Source organism: Cyrtonyx montezumae, unplaced genomic scaffold (assembly GCF_038088225.1).
Source record: "Cyrtonyx montezumae isolate F1298 unplaced genomic scaffold, pur_monq_1.0 scaffold_10, whole genome shotgun sequence".
In the NCBI taxonomy this organism is placed as follows: domain Eukaryota; kingdom Metazoa; phylum Chordata; class Aves; order Galliformes; family Odontophoridae; genus Cyrtonyx; species Cyrtonyx montezumae.
The window spans coordinates 22,465,731-22,487,238 of record NW_027071826.1 but is presented as its reverse complement, the minus strand read 5'-3'; positions in this window follow the sequence as shown (position 1 = coordinate 22,487,238).

The window sequence follows — 21,508 nt, the reverse complement described above, 5'->3', positions numbered from 1 at the left end:
ACTGTGCATGAGCACATATTTGCACACACATTTCTGGTCCTCAGCTCCGTCGCCTGCACATATTGCCAAGAGGAGACTGGCCCGCAGGTGGGCCACCCGCCAGCCCGGCCCTCACCCTCCCCTCCTCTCTGGAGACGACGGCGGCTCCCGGTCCGGCGCCGGTGGGTGCCGTGCGGCCGCCGTGCCCGGCTCGGGGGGAACCGAACTCCGCGGGAGGAATTGAAGCCCCAAGGGGGAAGGGGCTCCCGGCTGCAGGGGGAGCGGAGAGGCGGCGCGGCCCCCGCTGCTCTCGGGTTTGATTTGGACACCGCCCTTGGACCCGTGCAGCCCCTCCGAGGGGCGGCTCCGAGCTCACCCGCACCCACGAGGCTGCTCCTGGAGCGGGGCCGCCGCCCCGAGCTCGCCGGGAGTACATGCGCTGGCGGGAAGGCGACCTTTCCCCCTCGACCTTTCCCTGGGGATAACCAAAGCTCCCTTTTATTTCCAGTGTCACTTCGGAGTCTGCCTTTTGTTCCCCGCTACCTCTCGCTTCCAGGGATACGGGCGGCTCCCCGCTGGCTCGGGGAGGGGCGAGCAGTTGCAAAGATATCTCATTTAAAAACGACAATGGAGTCCTTTCGACCAGCCCGGGTGGTGCCCGAGCTTTATTTTCGGGCTGGGGGAAGGGAATTGTTTGCTTTGCTTTTGTTTTCACGGCAAAACTCGAGAACAAGTTACAGGAGGGTTGCGAGCAGCCCCGTCCCGTCCCCATGGCCGCAAGGTACAGGGAAGGGCCACCCAGCACATCTCCGGCCGTCCCTGAGCAGGCACAGAGCTTTCGGGCTCATCCACCCGCCGCACCCTGGCTCTCACTGACTCCGAGAGGCCGAGGCATTGCCCATCAAATCCTACCCTGATCTCTGATCTGTGCCTTGCTCTGATCTCCCCTGGACGTTTTAATTCGGAAGGAAGGTGTTAGCTGGCTCGCTTGGCTTCATTTTATTTATTATTAATTTTTTTAATAGAAATATATATTTTTTACCGCATCCCGTTTGCTGAGTTTCCAAAGCCGCTAGGAGGATCCCGGCCATGCCCAGGAGTGCAGGGCTGGGCCGGAGTCCGCGGGCCTCCGTCCGGAGTCGACCCGCAGCAGCCCCCGATGGCCACCGTGGGAAGCACAAGCCCGTCCGGGGCCGGAGGGCCTCCGCTAGCCCGCCCATGCGACTTCTGTTGGTGAAATATCCCAAAGAGATAACGGGCCGACACAAAGGCAAAGAAAGAAAGAAACGGGATGGGGTATCGCAGTAGACTGCTTAGGTGAATATCGGACCCTCGTTGCTATGTGTTGCTCCAGATACGGTGGGAAGGGTTTGCTTCTTCCAGTGCTCCTTTGCAACACCCACCCACAGAGTTAACACGGCATCTGAGCAGAGTTCTTCTCCCTTTCCCAGAAATTATCTTTCAGCAGTAGCGTGGGACAAGAGGAGCTGTTAGATTATCTGTGCCTGCTCCAGGTGTTCCCTTTGAGCAGCGCAAACAATTCCAAATTGTGCTCCCACCAATTCATAGAATCATGGAACATCCCAAATCGGAAGGGACCCATGAGGATCACAAAGTCCAGCCCCTGGTTCGACACGCACAAAAGATTCTCATTCAGAAACTTCTTGTTGTGAATGCCTCTTCCTCATCTTCTTCCTACACCTGAGCCTATGGTCTATGAACACAGCTCCTCTCTCTTCCTGTGGGGACAGCCTGGTTGCTCCATGTTAGTACAGCCTGACTACCCCATGTTCTCTGAGTGCAGAAAGCAAATCTTCTGTGCCATTGGCGCTGAGGTGCTCAGAGGGAGAGCTGTGATGAGTCAGTGAGCTGAGCTTTGCTTGGGCCAGGCTGACCAAACTGCTTGCTCTAAAAGGCAGCTGGATTTATTTCTCACATCAACCTTAAAATCAACATTATACTTACACTGAGTCCTAAATAAACTACGACTCAGTCTGCCTTGATGTTCAGATTTTCTTTCTGGAACAGAAGATACAGAAGGCTTCCTAGGGAAAGATGATCATTTCAGAAGACCAAGGGCAATTCTAGGGATGTTTTAGAAGTTTTCTTTTCACTTCATGGGAACCAGAGTCTCCTGGGAAGATCACACCCTCAGTATGACTACTACAACTGTTAGGTTTAGTTTTATATCTAGAACTGATGTAAAAAGCTGCCGCACAAAGGAAGCCGTCTGTAGTGAGACCCAACAATGAACTTTATTTTTGCTGGTCCTACTACCAAATTTAGTAATGAGTCTATACATGCTAACGCATTGCTTCCATGCCTTGTTAACCAGCTACTGACACACATATGGCCCAGAGCACTGATGGTTCATTCCTCTCACCAGGAAAGAGTTCAGTTAGCTTCAGCTAATTCTGTTCCTGGGTACCATCTTTTAAAAAGTTTCCTCCTGTAAGCAGGATCTCAGACGTTACTTATACAGTGAGACATATGCACGGCAGGGAAGCTCTGCTCATCCCCTGAGACCTGACCCACAGGACTTAACAATAGCTCTCCTTACTTCTGAGACACTGGGGTCGGACAGAACATCCTGATGGCCAAGATCAGCTTAGGTCAGACCCCATCAGCAGTCCTGGGCTATCCCACAGTACTGAACTTTTCAAAGAAGGCTCTAAGTGGTTCACTTCTTCCAGCACCACCTCCCTCTGTTGCCCTTGATAACATTCTTACATCCCATACTGATAATCTACAGAGTTGGTCTCTGTGTCCCATAGTATAGTGAGGTTGGCAGCAGGGTTCCAATCACAAGTGAATTTTGATGAATATGTTTCACATATGTAACACCCTTGCAGGAGCTTTATTTCTGATCAGTAAACAGGAAGAAAGGAATGAAGTTTAGCTTTGAGATTCAGTTAGGTTGAAGGACTGTGAGTTAGAGACCAAAGCCAAGTCTATTTGTATTGTGACCTAAAAAATACACCCAAGATCTTTCTGAAAGTCCAGAAATATTTTACCTTGGAATTAGAATAATACTTTCTATCAATATAAAAATCCCAAAACATGTGTTGAAAGAAGTCCTTACTAGCAACTTTATTTTCTGTTTCCCCAGACGTTAGTTGCTATTAGCATTCTAGTGTAGAAGAGTCTCTGTGTAGTAGGACTCTCTTCTAAATTACTTTGGATGATAGACATAATGAAGTTAAAAATTTCACTAATCTTTGCCCTGTTGTAAATGAAAGCACATATTATACTTATTCAAAAAATAGCTAACCATAGAGTTAGATTCAAGTTACATTTTCAATGTAGAAATGTTTATGCTGAAAAAGCCTAGATACTTTCTTGGAAGTAGTTTAATGATGTAAAATAGTCCATTAATGGATTTTGACCACTGTACAGTTTTTAAAATAATGTCCCATATAATTAGTTGTTTCATCATTCCTTTATGTGCTTTGCTTATTTCAAATTCCAGGGAAAGAAGGCTGCTAAGCTGATATAATGAGATAATATCCTTCAGAGGCATAAGTAAGGGTATGAGATGGACTGCTACCCACATAGGTAATTATACATGCTTCGTTTCCACAACTGGAACCGAAATACTCTAGAGCATTTTGCTGTCTTTGAATAACATTAACAGAAAAAACACCAAGTGAGTAACTTGTTTACATGTTAGTATTGGAGGAAGCAACCTAAGCTGGCAGTCCTTGAGTTTGTGAAGTCAAACTCATTCACTGGGCACTTAACACTGGAACTGGGAGAAGAGTCATTTTGCTATCAACATGTATACTTTCTGTTCTGACTCTGCCACTCCAAGGGGTGCCTGCTCCAGCTTCCCAGGGATGGGTCACCAGAAGGCAGGGAGAGGATTGCACTTGTGTCCCATTGTGAGAGACAACTCTACAGGTAAATAAACATGACACTCCCATTCTATCTTCTCTATGGGATCTCAACACATCTTCAGATTTTCAATGGGCTTAGGCTGAGAGGAGGAAGGATTTCATGCCCTTTTTGAAGTGTAGGAGGTGAAGGTCTGGCCACAGTCATGTGGTCAACAGATGGATGGTGGACCCAACCTGTTTCCTGCACCAGGTGAAGAGTGGGTAAAAAAAAAAAGCATTTGGGTGACTTGGCAACTCCACAGCTGCTGTTTTGGGACTACCAACAGGGCTGTAGGTTGTGCTCAGGAGCGTGTGTGCACAGTCATTCCCTCAGGCAGAAGTATGTCCTGCCACTTTTCCACCTGTGGCCCAGGGTTTGCCCAGTATGAGGAATAAGTGTTGTGTTTAAATTCATTGGGAAGTGTCTCTGGTACTTACAGTCCAAGCTTTAAAGCTTGTACTGTAAAACATATCACAGAGTACTTACTTTTCATTATTGCATTTTGACTCCTATTCAAGTAAGAAGTCTTTTTCCTGAGTGCAGGCTGGAAACTCAAATGGAAATGCATATTGCATGAAGCAGGGATTTCCAAATAGATCTTGCTTTGGGTACAGCTCACTGCAGCAACTGACCATAGCTGCTGGTGGGTAGCAGCTGGAGTCAATGATGTCAGCTGTGGCAAGGCTGGGGGCTGTAACAGTGGCTGCCACAACTGACTTTGCACCAGCCCCTCCTCCCCCTTTCCATCATTAGGATGCCACCCATAGGCTTCCTTCTAGTCCCACAGACTTCTTCTCTTTTCTGTTGTCACACTTTCAGCAGCTCACCAGCACTGGCAGCATATTTGTGAGAGCTTTCTTTAGAGCTGGAGTAGTGGGACACTGCCTGTGACCAGGTATGAAACTCACAGCTGAACACTTTTCTACATAACCCATACTTCGAGTACTGGCAATGCCATGCAGGCTGTAGGTCCTTCACACTTAGGAAAGTTGTAAATTACCTTGACCAACCACTTCAGAAATAAGAGAAAGATGTTTGAAACATGTTTTAAAGAGGCACCTCCAATAAAATTGGCTTCTATAAGAACTTTTAAAGGAACTGCAGATGCTCAGCTCTCCACAGCCTCTTCCTTGCAAGGCATAATGGTTTGCTGAATGTGCACCCCATAAATTGATGGGCTTCTCTAGATTTTCCTCTTCTGGACGACTCACTATGTATCCTGCATTTGTACAACATGGCAAGACTGCAGGACTTTGCCTTTCTCTCAGTCTGCATGCCATTCCTTTGCAAAGCTTGAAAATATTTGTTCACTTGGTATTTATTCATTGATCCGTTCTCTGCATTTGATCTGACTATTCTGCTGCAGATTCAGATATGAGAACAGTTCTACCTCCCTCGCATTCAGTTCCATTTCTCTTCAGTTTCATCTCCCTCAAGGTCACTGTTAGGTGATGATATGCAGTAATGTCCCCCAGGAGGTGCAGTTTCCATTAGCTTTCCCTTTCAGAAGTGGTCAGAGGTCTGAATTCTTACATGATTTGTTTTCTTGCTTCTTGGAAAATAATGTTCGGTACTGATTCCTCTTCTACAGGGATGAAAAATAAGCTGCTTTCAGACATTTCTCCTTTTTCTGATTAGGGAGCCACTCCTACCTCTTTTTTTAAACCAGCAGAATGTTTTAGTGGATGATTTTCTTAATCATCATGCAATGCTGTTTACCTAAAAATGGCTTTAATAGCAGGAAGAAATCACAATTAAGAACATATAATGTACATCCATACATTCTTATTTGAATAGCAGAGTACACTCCCAGATACATCTACATGGGATGTTGTGAGAAAGTAAAGAACACTTCCACCTGTGAAGCACAAATCATATTCTGTAGATGAGTAAAAATATAAGCTCCATACTACAAAGTTGCAGTCAGCTCAGTCAGTGCAATCCCTGAATAAAACATGATTCAGCATACAGTGTGCTTCAGTTATGCTATTTTGGCAACTACAGGAGAGGGAATGACAAACCAAGTGTCCCATTCTTCCCTCAACAAAGTGTTATTTGAAAGTTTATCATCATTTGAGTACTGAAATGGCTTTCTTTTTCTGATTATGAAATCCTAACATGTGGGGGCACTTCAGCACCTTGCTGCACTTTAGCTTACAAGAGTGGTTATTCCTTTAAAGTTAGTATTGCTTGGTAGCCTTGTATTGGCTCTTCACACCACTTGAGAGGCATGGTAGGGCTTTACAAGAGAAGCTGGAGACAAATGGCCCCATACTTTACTATCACGGTCTTTGAATAAACTGTTGTGGAAGTGAGTTTGGAGAGAAACTGGGGCTAGCATGTCACAGGAATCAGCGATTCAGAAGTTTGGAGGAGGGGATTCAGAACTGCAGTGACTGTCAGTGGAAAATCAGAAAAATTGTTACTCATACTGTCAAATATATAAATAAATATCAGAGTTGGGCTGAATTCAAGTACCAGTCATCTCTTTCTCTCTAGTTCTGTTGATCTTTCTGTGCTTTCATCTTATATTTCTTATACTATCTTCATTTATCTGGGTGAAGAGTCATCAGTGCACATCATTTTGTAATAAAGACTCGCAAGCTTATCGTGTTCAGCAGAAGATATATACTTTCTTTCTTCTTTTTCTTCTGAATTGGCATCTTGTCCTGTTGAACAAATCTAACTGAAATTCTATGGGGTTGCCCACATTTTTCTCTGTCCCTCATAGCTGGATATCATGTCCCAGCTGTATTGTTGATCACAATCCGATGTTATCAAAAATTGAATTTTCTCTCCTGAAAAGAAAAAAAATCTCTGCTTTTTCTGTTTCTATACAGATGTAAAGCAAATGTCAAATGTCAATGTTTTTTATTTTTGTTTTTTTTTTAATCTTTTCCCCTCATTCTGTTGTTACATGCCCTTATGAAAAGTTTCTCCCCAGCTTTCCTGTAGGTCTCCTTCAGGTACTGGAAGGCCACTATAAAGTTCCCCCAGAGCCTCCTCTTTTCTAGTCTGAAGTGCCTCAGCTCTCTCAGTCTGTCCCTGTCAGTGAGGTGCTCCAGTCCTTTGACCATTGTCCTGACCCTCCTCACATGTCTCACTCCAACAGCTCGATGTCCTTCTTGTGTTGGGGGAGATGAACTCTAAAAGGTGAAAGTGCCTTCTTTTCAGCCATTTCTCCCTCCATGTTTATTTTTTCAAAAATAAATATTTTTTCCAAAATATTTTTTAAACTTTATTTTAAAAAATTGTCTTCCAAAACTATTAGATATTGACAGAGAAAATGCCTTTAATATTTGAATGCCTTTAATATTTTGTACTTTTATTGGAAAGTAAAATCCAGCATGACCATACAAGACACGCATACTCTCCCTTTATATAATTTATAATTACAATTTATATAATTAGAACATTCAATACCACCACTTCAAAGCAGAGTGTTGTGAATACTTTGCATGGGGCAACCTGTAGACACACTACAAGCTAGCATAAAACTTAAATTTACCAATCCACTACAAATCTCCTTTCTTTCTTGTTTGCAAGTGAACAGCTTCAGAGATGTACAGGTAAACATCTCCTTTCTTCTTTCCACTGCAAATGTTTTCCACCAACTTTTATAATGGACATTATTCTTTGTATACTATAACGTCTTTCTTTGGGTTTGTTATCTAAACAAATGCTAGGTAAAACCTTTCTCGTTCAAATCTGCCTGTCTTCATGTGCATGCATAACTTCTGCTGATCTCACAAAGTTTTTTATACACTGGAAAAGGAGGGTAGAGACCTGGAAATTGCCACCATTGCAAGTAAAAACATTTTTGCTGCTTTTGTTACCCTTGAATGCAGCTCACTGAACCAATATAATAATTTATTTTCTTTCTGTTTGCCTCTTCCTTTCTCTGCCGCTTTCTGTTGCTAACCTGCCTCCGTTCGTTGTCATCCATGTGCTTGGTGTTCCCTCTCTTGGTGTCATGCCATAGAGCTGAGTTCAAGTCATAACCCAAGAGAAAGCAATTAACTTAAGGTCATGCTTTTGCAAAATATGTTCCCATTCCAGATTCAGCTGCATTCTATTGATCAAAAACTGCACGGTATCACTGCTATGAGAAACTCCTGCAAATTATGAGTCAGAGAGCAAGTATGGGCATATGTGGGTAACAGCCTTTTTAGAGGAACATATTTTTTCGGCTGTTCAGTGGCTTCATGAATTGCTCAAAGGGTTTCTAAGTGATCTTGAAAGTACTGATATTTGGTTCCCATCATTTATGTAGTGAAAGGGAGATGCTGTGGTCCAGGAACTCCATGTACCAAAACAGACTGAAGTTTGGTCTTTGTGGTACCCCCTCGTTCCTGGGTGTATAGCTATGTATAATGTATAGCTTCTGGAATGCCTCTGGGTGAGGTAGCTGCTACTCATGTCCATTCACATTCATATTCCAACTCAGCTGTGCTCAAACAACATGGAAAATTAAGTCATAAACAGCTTGCTCCCATCTCATACATCCTGAGAGGTGAATGGGAGGGTGTGGATACAGTATAGCTGACTATCAACTGTCAGTCCAAACTGAAATTGCAGCAGGAAAATAAGGAAGGATGGTCCTTTTGCTTGATGTTTATGGAGCCAAGATATTGAGTAAAAATGTGCTGTGGAACTTAATGCAGTTGAGGCTTTCTCTGAGTGTTTGAATACAGTATCAGGAAGAAAGATCACCCCCAGTATTCACCTATGTAATAAAAATTCCTCTCAAAGTGATGGTATGAGAGAGGAAAGCATAATCTTAGTTCTTTTAAACAGTCTCTATTCACATTTCTTTTACGACTAGTTTCTTCATGCTAATTATTTATTTAAGTTCATTGCTGCTACATCTCCTTTCTTTTCCACATCACACATTTCATTTCAGACAAACAATCAAAACATTAAAAAAATAATAATAAAAAAAAGATTTCCTTACTCTCCATCCACATGGATAGCAGAGTCATAGGGCTAGATTCTGAAGGGTATATGACTGGAATATAATTGTATCAACTTCAGTAGTTACTCCAGGAGTACTTGAGAGAAGAGTCAGGGACAAGCTCTTTTTTAACGAAGCATAGTCTATTGTCACAATTGTTTAAAGCTTTGTAGTACAATATAGGATGTGTCAGATAACATTCATTTTAAAAATTACCCTTGTACTTTTTGTAACCTCCTACCAACTGAGAACTTTGATATTTTTTGGATTTCTTCTCATGACCCAGCTTTGCAGTTTTCTTCTCCACTAGACCAGACTAAAATGCTTTCACATCACTGCATCTGCTAGCTCTGCTGGTCCCATGACTGCTTAATTTATTTGTATATTTACAGATGAATCATGAGAAAAAGAAAACAAACTTGAACTCTACCATTTCTACTTTCTCAAATACATAATTTTAATGAGCTGTAAATTTGCTGGAAAAAGCTGTACCAGTTTTCATGACACAGTCCACTTGTGAATTGCACGAAATAACAGGATTAGATGGGCAACTTGTCTGAAAGTTTTTCTTTCTTAATTGGAATAGAGGACCAAGATTCCTGAATAGATCTGAATGAGTTTACCTCATCCCAAAGACTAGTGCCTGCTGAATAGCACCTCGCTTATCATTCGACCTCCACAGAAATGTGTGCACTTGCTAGAATAGGTGCAACTAAAGCCCAGCAACTGACCATCAGTTGTGGTGATAATTACAGGTTGTGCATTTTATACTCAACAGTTGAGGACTGGATTTAGATTTTCTAATGCTTTGTGTATTCTTGGATGGTGATATTTTTTGCTTTCCTTGAGGGTCTGTCTCCTCCCACCCCCAGTTTTTCCAATGTTATATCAGTTATTTTCTTGATAATTCCAGCTATGGCTTTTATTCACTCATTTAGTCATTTGGTCACTTTTAACCATGATTTGTCTGTCACATTCTTATGCTATAGATACCCTATTTTATCCAGTTGTAAGGAGTTGACTCACCCTAGAAATTCTTGTTTCCCTATATTGCCTACAAAAAGCACTCTATATACCCATCTGTATGTAGAAATCTGTATAGTGACATCTCCAATTAGCTGAGCTGAATATTGTCTTTTGGTCATCAACACCATCTCTGCAGAATGACTGTCGGTGGGACTCTGAAGAGTTTTGAAATCCTCTTTCTCAGAGCTGAACTACCGAGTTATCCCAGGGAGTGAAGAACTAGCCCCTCAGTTTCTGATCATCTCTCTTTGCTCAACATGGAGCATCACTACCTTTTCTCAAACGTTGTTATTCAGTTGCATTAACAATTTTATTATTTTTTTTAATTGTAGCAATGCAGACTTCAGTTTTACTTTTTTTATCGTGGTACATTACTGTAAAAGTTCATGTCTGTCCACCCTCCTCTTCTCCTACCCTTATTCTTTGAAATAAAAATGCAGAACTAATTAGTGAGACCCTTTTCCTTAATTTTCAGTTCTCAAATGACTCTTTTTTTTCTAGTTTGAATGGCTCTCCTGCTGTTCACCACATCAGTAAGACAGTTAGATTAGTTCATTAGTCATGGAACATAAGTATTTGCTGGACAGCATGGTTCAGGGAATACTTCCTGTCTACTGTTAATGTATGCATAATGACGTGGACAACAGGATTCATTACTCTAATCAAATAGCCTTGTTCTGGGCTTTCCTTCATTCCTACAGATTCTTCACTTTCTGCTTTTTCCCAGATCAATCTTGTGCTTTTATTTCTAACATCTCCCCAGACTCCTTTAGTCCTTCCTTATTACACATCTGTATAACATGATGTCCCCAGTGAAGGATAGGAACATTTCCCAGGGAAGAATCATTCATAAATGCCATCAATATGTTTCTAACCTTTTTTTTTTTCTCCTTTTTTTCCCTGAACACACTAAAGATATTAAATAAAATCAAAGCTAGTTTCAATCTCTGTAAGAACCCTCTAGGCACCTTCCCCAGTTTTCCACATTAGCGCTCATTGTTTCAGTCCAATGGCTAATTTATAACTCATGCTTTAGTGCTCTTGAAGGAAATTAGTGCAACAAAGCACAATTCTAAACCTCTAGGAAAGCAAAGGTGATATTTATTTTAAGCAAAACTAACTATAGTCCCTCATGTTACTTTTCCCACAGATTTCACTTGTTTTCTCACACCCACAAGACCATAAGCACAGCAGTGCATTTGTCCAAGCAGTCTTTTGAGTCTTCACAGTGTTTCTTGGCTTTCTGTTTGCTGGTGGTACAAGCAAAATTTTGGGCTGGATTTTACATATTTTTGGAATTAAATTTATTGTGAAATCAACTGTTCACATCATCTTTCATAAATCCTACATTAAGAAGATGCCTATTTCCTCTGGGCATCTTTATGGCCACAGCCTATCTTCATTCTGAGGTAGTAGTAAAAGGAAGGATATACTCCATGTGCTGTAAATTTTCTACCTCACACCCCTGACTTACTGGAGCACAGTTCTTCAAGTCTTTGTCTAAAAAATAGCATTCTTCAAGCTTTGCCAGCTTGGCTGCGGCTGATCACACCCTTAGTTATTAATGCAGGTATCTTGGGGTTTGTTAGTCTTATTGATCTTTAAATATGTTATATACATATAATAACTCACAGGGAAAATTCATATTTTATTCAAGTAGTTATTCAAGGGATTCAAGGGATTTCCATTTATTTTTCATACTGTGGGATTATTTATAGGTTTTGGTTTATGTGCAATTTACTTATTTTTATGGATCCAAGCAACAAATTCTAACCATGATATGTTTACTCCTGATAGTTTTCTAAAAATCTCAGCCTAAATAACAACCATCTCAGAATCTAAGTTAACATGGCACATTATCAGAGCACTCACAATGGAAAAGATTCCATCCTAAGCAGTTCGATTTTGGTAGAGTGACTGAAGAATACTCTAAACATGGGACAAATAAGTTCTGTATCTCGATGGTTTTAGAGTTGCAGTCTGTTGAGCTGAATCAATTACAAATGAAGGGTCATTCAAAGGCAGCAAAACATTTAAACTGTAATTCCTCATTTTGCAACAATGAGTCAAACAGCACTGCACAAGCTCATCTTTTGCATGTTTTTGTTCAATGTCTATGTTTTTTAGCACTGGTGGTGTTGCCAATGAACATGTTACATATTTATTCTATTTCAAGGTCAAGATTTCCTGAGAGGATAGAGATATACAAATAACTTACATTTGATATGGCTGAGTATTCAAGCAGCAGTGCTATTGTAAGTGATAACAAAAGACAAAATGCAAGACTGATACTTAAGGCCAGAACATGTCGGTTTTTTTAATCTTTTGTAACAAAATGAAGGGATAGAAATTCTATCTCTCTTAATAAAAATATATCTCTTTGTATGTTTAGTTTGTGATGTCGGCTTTATGAAATGATTTGAGCAGCCCTTGCAGTAAAAGATAATTCATTATTGTTCCTAAAGAATCACATTTTTTTTTCATATACATCAGTATCCAGAGGTCATTACTTTCTTGTCAGAGACATATCCAAAACACTGTATTTTGGATTTAATTGCAAGACCCTTACCTTCCACCACAATTTTTTTATCTCTCTTAGGTGCTGGTTTAGGAGTCATTTTGTAAAACAGCTGTTTGGGAATCACCACTGCTATTTTATTCTTTCTGTGTGCATGCATTCCCACAGGGTACGTAATGAGCCAATTCTTCTCCTTCTCCTTCACCAGAAAGTACTGAGTCTGAGCATGAGCAGGATGACGGAGGAGCAAAAAAGTAAGAAAATTCCTTTCAGAGCATACTCATGGATCAGCCTGAATAGCAGAGAGTGTGCAGGATAAAAGGAAAGAAGAGAATCCAGTAAGGAAGGAAAAAAGAGAGGAAATCAAAGAGAAAGGAATATGTCCCACTACCAACTACAGAAGCCTTCCTGTTCTCCAGCACCCAGGAGTACAACACTGACTGCTACTGCCCCAGAGGTTTTACTGTTTCTTATCCCAGTAAAAGAGTACCCACCCAGGGGCTGGTCTGAGCAACACAGAGGTTACTTCTACTTCTGTGCTACTGATGTGATCATCCCATTTCGAGAAAATCTTGACTGATGAGAAGGCACTGGTCACTGGAAGAAAGAGCCTCTGGTCTCACAAAAAGTGTACTGAGGTTGCAGACCTTGTTCTCAGAACCAACAAAAATCAGTACTGATTTGAATACACTGAGAGCTGAATGTCAAATGCTGTAAATACGCTTGGTGCCTTATGATAATTTTTTTCAAGAACAAACAACTAGAGATTGAGCTCACCCATTCAAGCATCCTAATGGAATTCTTTTGATTTTCCTCTTTCCTCTCCTCTCCTCTCCTCTCCTGTCCTCTCCAACTTCCCCATATAAAGGAAGTTGGCTTGTTAACAAAAATAGAAATTATTTTGCTGATCCATGACAGAAGTGTTAAACAAACTTCTCTTATTCAGGAAGATTATTCATATTGTTAAGTCTTCAAGCAGTATAGAAAAAAAGAAAATCAGGGAAAAAAAATGAATAAAGAATGAGATAATCAAATCAGTGTCCAGCCAAAATGTACTCGCAGTATGGAAAGAAATGATTTAAAAGCAATGAACATAATCAAATTTTCCCCTTGTTCACATCACATCACAAAGCCTGAAAAATTCTAGGGAAATCCATTTCAATCTACTGAGCATTGAAAGCAGTACCACATCTTAAAGAATTTCCAGTAAAACCTTTACATACTGGCTACTGAAATCTCATCACAGACTACCCAGTTTCCCACTGAAGTAGAATCTTCTTGTAACAGCCACAAAAATAGTAAACAATTGGAGGAAAAAAAAAACATTTTTCTTGACTGTGGCTGGCAGCAGTAGCAGAGCATGTTGCATAAATCTTTTTTTTCCCCTCTTATTTTAAATTCTATCCATTCTGCTCTGATCCCTGATTTCATCATAGCAACATTTAGATTGGGTGGCTTCAGATGCCCTAGGTAAAAGCACAGAGTATGAGTTCTCAGGATCATGAGTTTCTCTTTCCCTACTCTATATAGGAAAGTTCAAACCCTCTTCTTGTTTCTTTCTCCAGACGCTCACCTTATCCAGCCCTATGCCAAATCTTGTGAAGCCAATTTTCCAGGCAAAATAAAATAAAATAAAATTATTTATTATGGAAATACAATAGAGCTTGCAAACTTCTGAGCCTGGGAAACAGTATTTCTCAGATTCAGAACTAGAATCATGATCAGGTTGGAAATTATGGGCAGGTGCCAGATGGCCCTAATTTAGCTGTCAAAGTAAAGGTAGGTCTCAAGGAGGAAGCAGATGACTGCTCCCGCTCTTCCCTGTAGGAAGGAATGGAAATTTGATCCTAAATCTAAGCAGAGCTTTCAAGATTTTCAGACCATAAGGGTCTGACCAGTGAGGTCACTTTGATGACTCAGAAAAAGTGATGTAGGCAGAGACAGTGACTCAAGGCAGGCACACTAAATGCAAGTGTCTCAGCATAAGGCTTAATTTAGCATCACATACTCAGTGCTGAGTCAGGGAGGGAGTGTTGCATTTGGTCCATCAGTCTTCTCACATCATATCTATTGTTCTTGGCTGGTGGACTTCTTTTCCTATTCCTATAAACATGAAGTACAGCTATGTGAGATACCACCTTTTGAGTCCTCTACACTGGTAAACAAAGCCTGTGTTACATTTTCCTCCCATCAAGGATAAACAACTTGCAGCTCCAATAGACCTGTTCTCATGCTTCAAGATGCTGCCAAGAAAGCAGATCCACAGTGAAAATCTTAACATTCATTCTCAAAGAATTTGACAAAGACTTTCTGCCTTCACTACATTTTAACACATTATGTGTGCCCTTAGTGTTTATTAATCTTTCCTCAGACCCTTTGTTTTTGCCATTAGAGTGCAGCACTGTCACCAGCTGCCTGCAGGGTTGAGAAGCTTGCATAGCATCAAGAAAAGAAATTTTAAAGGGGTAGAAGAAAAACAGAACATTACTTGGGGAAATTTATTGTGGAGCTCCTCATGTATGTGTGACTCATGCATGAATAAATCCCAAATGCTAATTCTAATAACTCTTAAGCAGGAAACAGAGTGGGTTCAAGGTTAAAATCCCTGAAAAAAATGTAGGATAACCTTGCTGCGAGTCTAGCTAACTTGTATATACAAAGAAAGAAAACATTAGTGCTAGATCTCTGAGGCAGAGAAATAGTAGCTATTCAAGTACAGAAGTTTCTATTCCTTGGGAGGAAATTCAGGGTCTTTTTGAGAGATCAGTGTGAACTACCCATGAGCTGCAGTAATGTTTCTGCTTTCTTCCTGGGGAAGATTCAAGCAGAGCTAGTTAGAAAATGCTCTACAAAACATTTATCTCTTAAAATGTTAATTGCTCAAAAACAGAACTTTTCACAAATACAATCTGTTTTCAGCCAGCTTTTAGCAGGAGCATTTCTCAGCCCTCTGCTCATCCAGGAACAGATTTTGTTCCACAGCCACAGCACTTAAAAACAACTGCCTTGCTGTCCTTTTCTTGCATAGAATGAGAGTCTGGTTTGCAAGATGTATTCTTCCTTTTTCAGGTGTTTCATCAGAGTCTGTGCCCCAAAGGTCCCCACTCTGTGTGTAGGATCCATAGGCAGAGCAGTGGGCACAGGTGCTGCAGACTGGGAGGCTGCCCATGCTCTGGGATATCAGGCTTCTCTCAGCTGACTTTTTTGTCTTCGCTTTGCTCTCAAGTCAGCTATACAGAGACAACTTTCTGGGCATTGTTGCTGCCACCCAACACCAAAGCAGCTTGTCTTAGGGCTAACTGGAGCTGGAGGACTTACAACTCTCTTGTACTCTGTGCTAATCAATCCCTGAGCACACTGATACAGCACACTGACACTAATAATCTGAGCACACTGCTCAGCCCTACCATTCAGGTCAGCCCGAGTCACACCTAACCTTATACCTGCTCCTCAACCTGGCCTGACATTCTGAAGCCTGCCTCTGTTTTTTATAATAATGACAATTCAAGAATGATCTTTTCCCCACTGAAAAGTCAAAGTTAAAAGCCATCACAGCTGCTGCAGAGGCTTCACCAAAAGCAGTATCAGCAGTTTCTGTTTTAAAAACATTTTTTTTTCACCCAGTCACACTGATGCAGCTGCATCTTTCGGCAGAGCCATCTCTGTGGCTGATTTGCCATTTTTTTCTCACTTTCCATTAAAAAATATCTAGAGCTTTCAACACCTCAAGACTTAGTTTTTGAAACTCTGAAAGTGAAGGTTAAATATATCACAGCATCTGGCAAAGCTCTGACAGACCCAAGGTCAAGTATTTGCATATTTAGAGAGAGGAATATCTTTGTTCTACATCCTGAATGCCAGATGAAATTACAAAAGTTTTTTTCAGAAACTTGTGTTCTAGATAACACTGTGGATATATGAATGCTAATTAATGCCACCTGATGAATTTGAAGTGGTTTGCCAAAGGCAAAGACATGAAGACAATCGTGAGCTAGTAAGGTCCACACATATAATTCCTAGATGGTCTCTCCCGTGAGGCAAAGGCTTTTGCTAGAGTTTGTGCTGCTTCCTCAGGGTGCTTTCATCTCTCCACAGGAGCCTGTTGATCCAATGCCTGCCATCCGAGGTACAGATTCCTTCAGAAATGGAGACAGCTGCATAACAGTTGCTCAAGACGTGGAAAAAGAAAGGAGCATAGTGGTAAGAGTGTGTCTCGAACTGAAATGAGATTTTCTTCATCAGCCTTGGCTGGGAGGGGCTCAAGGCCAGGCTGATCTTTTCAGGACTCATCCAGGAGGGTAAAATAAAATGAAAAAAAGTGAACAGTTGTTTGCTATATGGTACATTTTCGCTCTGACAGCTTCGTTTCATTTTAGTTAAACTGGACATATCCAGTCACTTGTCTGAAGGCATCTATGATGAAATTCCTACCATGAGGGCTTTCCCAGTGCTGAGTCTTACCCAACACAAGACTGTAAGAATACAAGAACTTCAGCACTGAGTTGGATCAAAGGTTCACCTAGCCAATATCTTGTATTAAACAAAATAGATATCCAGTGGAGAACGAGTGGATAGAGAAAACACAGTGATAGTTCTCCAAAATAACCTTCCAGTCTCCAGCAACTAGTGGCTTAGAGATCTTCTGAACCAGACATAGTTCTTAATAATCTTTGCTGAGTGTGTATTACTTGTACTTTTTCTGTCTCCTTGAATTCATGAACAATTTTAGTGCTCACAGTGTCTTTTGATTAAAAAATCATTTAACAACATGATGTGGATAACTATCTCCTTTCTGTTTGTTAATCATCTCCCATCTGCTGATGTCATGGGATTCTCCCTTGCTCTTGCACTGAGAGAGAGACCACCAATGTTTATTTGCTATAGGCTCTCAGGACTTTCTACACCTCCAGTATATTTCCACTCTCACATAATTTCAAGCTGAAGAAACCTCATTTTCTGAGTAAATCATCAGGTGTTAACCTCTGAGCTTTTCCAGATTCTGCTTTGTCCTTTTTGTGACAGGCAAAAAGAACTGTACGTAGTGTTCAGAATGCAGATGTACCATGAATTTATGTAATAGTATTATGCTTTCTCTTTTGTTCTCTTTTCCTTTCCTAAGCATTTTTAACATTCAGTTTCCATTGTTACCTGCACTAAGCATTGAGATGACTCTGTTATAACCTTTCATTCCCGAGTATTTATTTCTGAGCTCATAATATTGTACCTGAAGTTAGCGCAGGATTTTTATTTATTTATTTATTTATTTATTTATTATGTGCACCATCTAATGTTCACCTACATTAAATTTTATCAACTATATAATGGTTAGTCTTGTAAGGTCCTTCTGGACAGTTCTGCCATCCTACTACTCACACGTTAAGCACTCAGTGTCTATTGCTTAAGAGAAAATTACTATGTAGTTCTAAAAAACTACTTGTATATATATCATGGGAAGTTACAAACATTTGGTCCAACCTGTATATTCAGTAACTCCAGGCTTCCTATTTATTGCAAATCCATGGGAACAGAAAAGAACCTTTCTCTGAAAACTGCTGGTGATGTGATAGGTGAAAGATGCATCCAGGACATGCCATAGAATTGGGATCAACTTGCTTAATCTGCAACATTTAAGGAATAGTAAGAAATAGAGTAAAAGTAGAAGAAAATACAAGTGTTATTTAAAAATGACGAGAAATCCACATATACTTCACCAAAGGTAACTTGTAGAATCAAAAACTTTTTCACTCTGGCTTCACAGGGATGATTTAACAGCCAGGATGCAAAGAAAACAGAAGCTAATTATCAAATGAACATTGTCTTAATATGTTAATGAAGCGGTTTTGCTAATAGCGAGAGACCTGAATTTTAATACATTTTAAGAGCTCCTTGATTACGTGTTTGTTAGTTGTTATGATCATTTTAAATTATCTGTGCATGGCTTTATAATGGGTTAAAAACTGTATTAAGCACTGTATTCTAAACAGGCCTTGATGAGGCAGGTGAATAGTGCAAACATTGTCGCTAGGAAATTCACTTCAAAAGAAATGTAAACTAGTTAACCTAAAATGTGTCATCAAATCCAACAGTTACACTCAGCAATGTAAGTAATTTTAATGTAATTGCCAGAGAGTTCTTAAAAATGCTTTTTAAAAAAATATCTGTATTGCAGGAGTCTAGTAACTTCTGTATCAGTATTTCTCTGTGCAGTAAAACTGACCTCAAAACATGCTTAGGAGAATGAATTAAGTACTTTGAAAAAAAACCGAGTTATTCTGTTCTACCTTTGGTAATTAGAATGAATTCATGTTTGGTTGTGTATGATTGTTTTTTTGTTTGTTGGTTTTAGTTCAGTTATCCACAGCTTAATTTCTTTAGTTCTTCAGTCTTCTGAGAGTTTGTACCACTGTCTTTAAGCTGGTCTGGGACCAGTGAAAACAAAAAATGCTTCCTGCAATAACATCAACATGAAAACATGCACACCTACACAGCACCTTTATGTTAGAAGGTTTTTCTGTCATACTTTCCAAATCAAGTTATACTGGACCATTATCCTTCTCCAGCTTTTTTATTTTTATTTTTATTTTTTAAGCCATTTAGAACAGCCTTCAGTTGAAGGGTTCTTGATGACTACCATCCAGGCTTCTATGAAGCCTGCACACTGAATATGTTATGCTGCTCTTTCTAGTGAGAAATAAATGATAGTTATTAGTCCTTTGGCTTCTCTTTCTGCAATTTTTAGAGGTAACCAGAGGTATCTTATCCGCAAGATTCTTCTCAGAGTCCTTGAAAAACCTTTTTCAGCCAAAATGTGGACTAAAAAACAAGCACAGCATCCATGTAGAAAGAGAGAGCATAGTTTCTGGAAGGTTGCCAGCATTTGCTGGAGGTTACACATACCCATTTGACATTCCTCACTGTTAAATGTAATTGTACTTCAGTTCCATGTGGCAAACATTGTGTTTTCTAGTATGCCCATATTCTTCCTGCTCAGACATTCAAGTAAGTAAATTCTGTTTTCTGAAACCAGAAAGTGGAGCACTGTACTGAAAAAGAGTGAGAGCTTAGGTACAAATGGGAACCGTGCTTGTTTTAGGCAAACAGCCACTGAGAAGTCCAAGTTCATCTTTCCTTACATTCATTAATATCAAACAGAAGGCTCATACTGGCAATATCCATACTGGCAATATCTTTGTATTCTGAGAGCCTCATATGGTACATAATATCAAGTCATGCAGTTTGGGATAAAGGCTTCCTCATCTTGATGGAGGCACTCATCTGCTCTTATCTCAGTCTCTGAAAGTGTCTAGGAAAATTGGACCATTGAAGCACTTCAGTGAGCGTTTGGGCTACCTTAGAGTGCCAAGCCCTGGCAGTGCCTGCTTAATGAGCTGGTGCTCCCATCTCCTGCCCATCAGTTGCCTGAGCTCATCTCATGCCTCTGGTTCAAGCCAAAGGGATCTGAGACTGTCTGGAATTCTATCCATAAAAGCCCACTTAGGAAATAACCTGAGAGGATGCTGAAGTACAACATACATGGTTTTGACTTTAGAAAATTAAGCATATGTATTAAGTGAGACAAAGAAATTAATATAACACAGTATTTCTCATCTTGTTACATCCATTCTTTCATAAAATTTTGAGAACATAAATATCTCCTTATTTCTTGCACCTCTCTGCCAATTTGGCAGATAAAGGAGGAAACACAATCTTGTTCAACATATGCGGCGTTTGAAAAATACTAATTGCATGGCTCACTTTAATTTATTTTTAGGTCATACTGCCCTCTAGGGGATTAGGCATATAGCTGGTGATTTTTGCATACTATGAACATTTTTAATTCAAACAAACTGCAGTAGAATGTAATCATCTCTCTAGACTTCATAACTGATCATTTTCAGGGGAATTCAAATTCATTTTCCTGGGAGGTATTCATAATTAACATAGAGTCTCTGCCTTCTGGAGATGGAACTGACTTCAGATGCTCAGATTATTCCACTCTTTACATTAGGAAGTTTGTACAGGGTCCAGTTAACATTGTTAAATCAGGGGAATATTCCCTCTTATTTTGGGGAATACTGTATGAGAAACGTGGAAAAACTTACACACTTAAATACCCTGGAGACTATATGTACATTTGTTGCATCATACATGACTCCTCTTTCAACATTTTTTTAAACAAACAAACAAATAACAACAACAACAACAACAAAAAACAGCTGTCTACAATATAACAAGTAGCAAAAAAGTCAGTTTGGCCAGGCAAGATTGTGATTTTTTTTCTAGGGATTTATGAAGGCCAAAAATAAAGGGGAAAAGGAGGATATTGAAAGGTTGGAAAAGAGTAATAAAATGACAATGAAGTTTGCCCTTTTGGGTGGGCTGAGAAACTCACAGCACTTTTTAGAGGCGGCAATGCTTGCCAAGGAGAGAAAATAGCCTTCAGAAAGGGGTAAAGGGGCAGATATCCAGTAATTTAATTGCCTCCAACGATCTAATCTTGTCCCCTTCCCTGTCAGTTACTGATGCCTTGATCCTCGTCCAACTGCCCTTCACTCAGTTTTAAAATTCTGCATCTAAACAACTTTGTAATATTCCTCCCTGGCCAAATGGACTCAAAATCTGGACTGGGAGTGTGGATTACCAGACCACTGTTGTATCATTGCAAACCTGTTCTGGATGTTTTCAATTTGGCCCTAGTTAACCTTTGTTTTGCTGTGGAGTGAGTGGTCTTATCGTTGCAACATGCCTCCAGCTTCCTGTTTGATAGCCTCCATACAGCTGCACTCCCAGCAGAGGAACAGTCATCTCCTGTAAGCACTGCCTTTACAGAGAGACCTGCTCTGGTCTCTTCCAAGGATCACCCGGGCTTTTGAGACATTTTAAAGCTGTCAACTTAATATATTCTGACGTTGAACTTCAACTTTAGCAGACTTAATTACACGAACTAAGGAAATTAATAGAAGGTAAAATATAACTAAAATATAATCTTACTGTTATCTTACTACTTTACAAAATTCCACATGATTTTCAGGAGGTATTCACCTAGACATCCTCTACTTTAGCCCAGCTGTGTTTCTATCTACTCACTTAAAATCTGTATTCATAAGTTTATTCTTACATGTAGAAGGATATGCTGTTATGACCTCTTAAGTAAA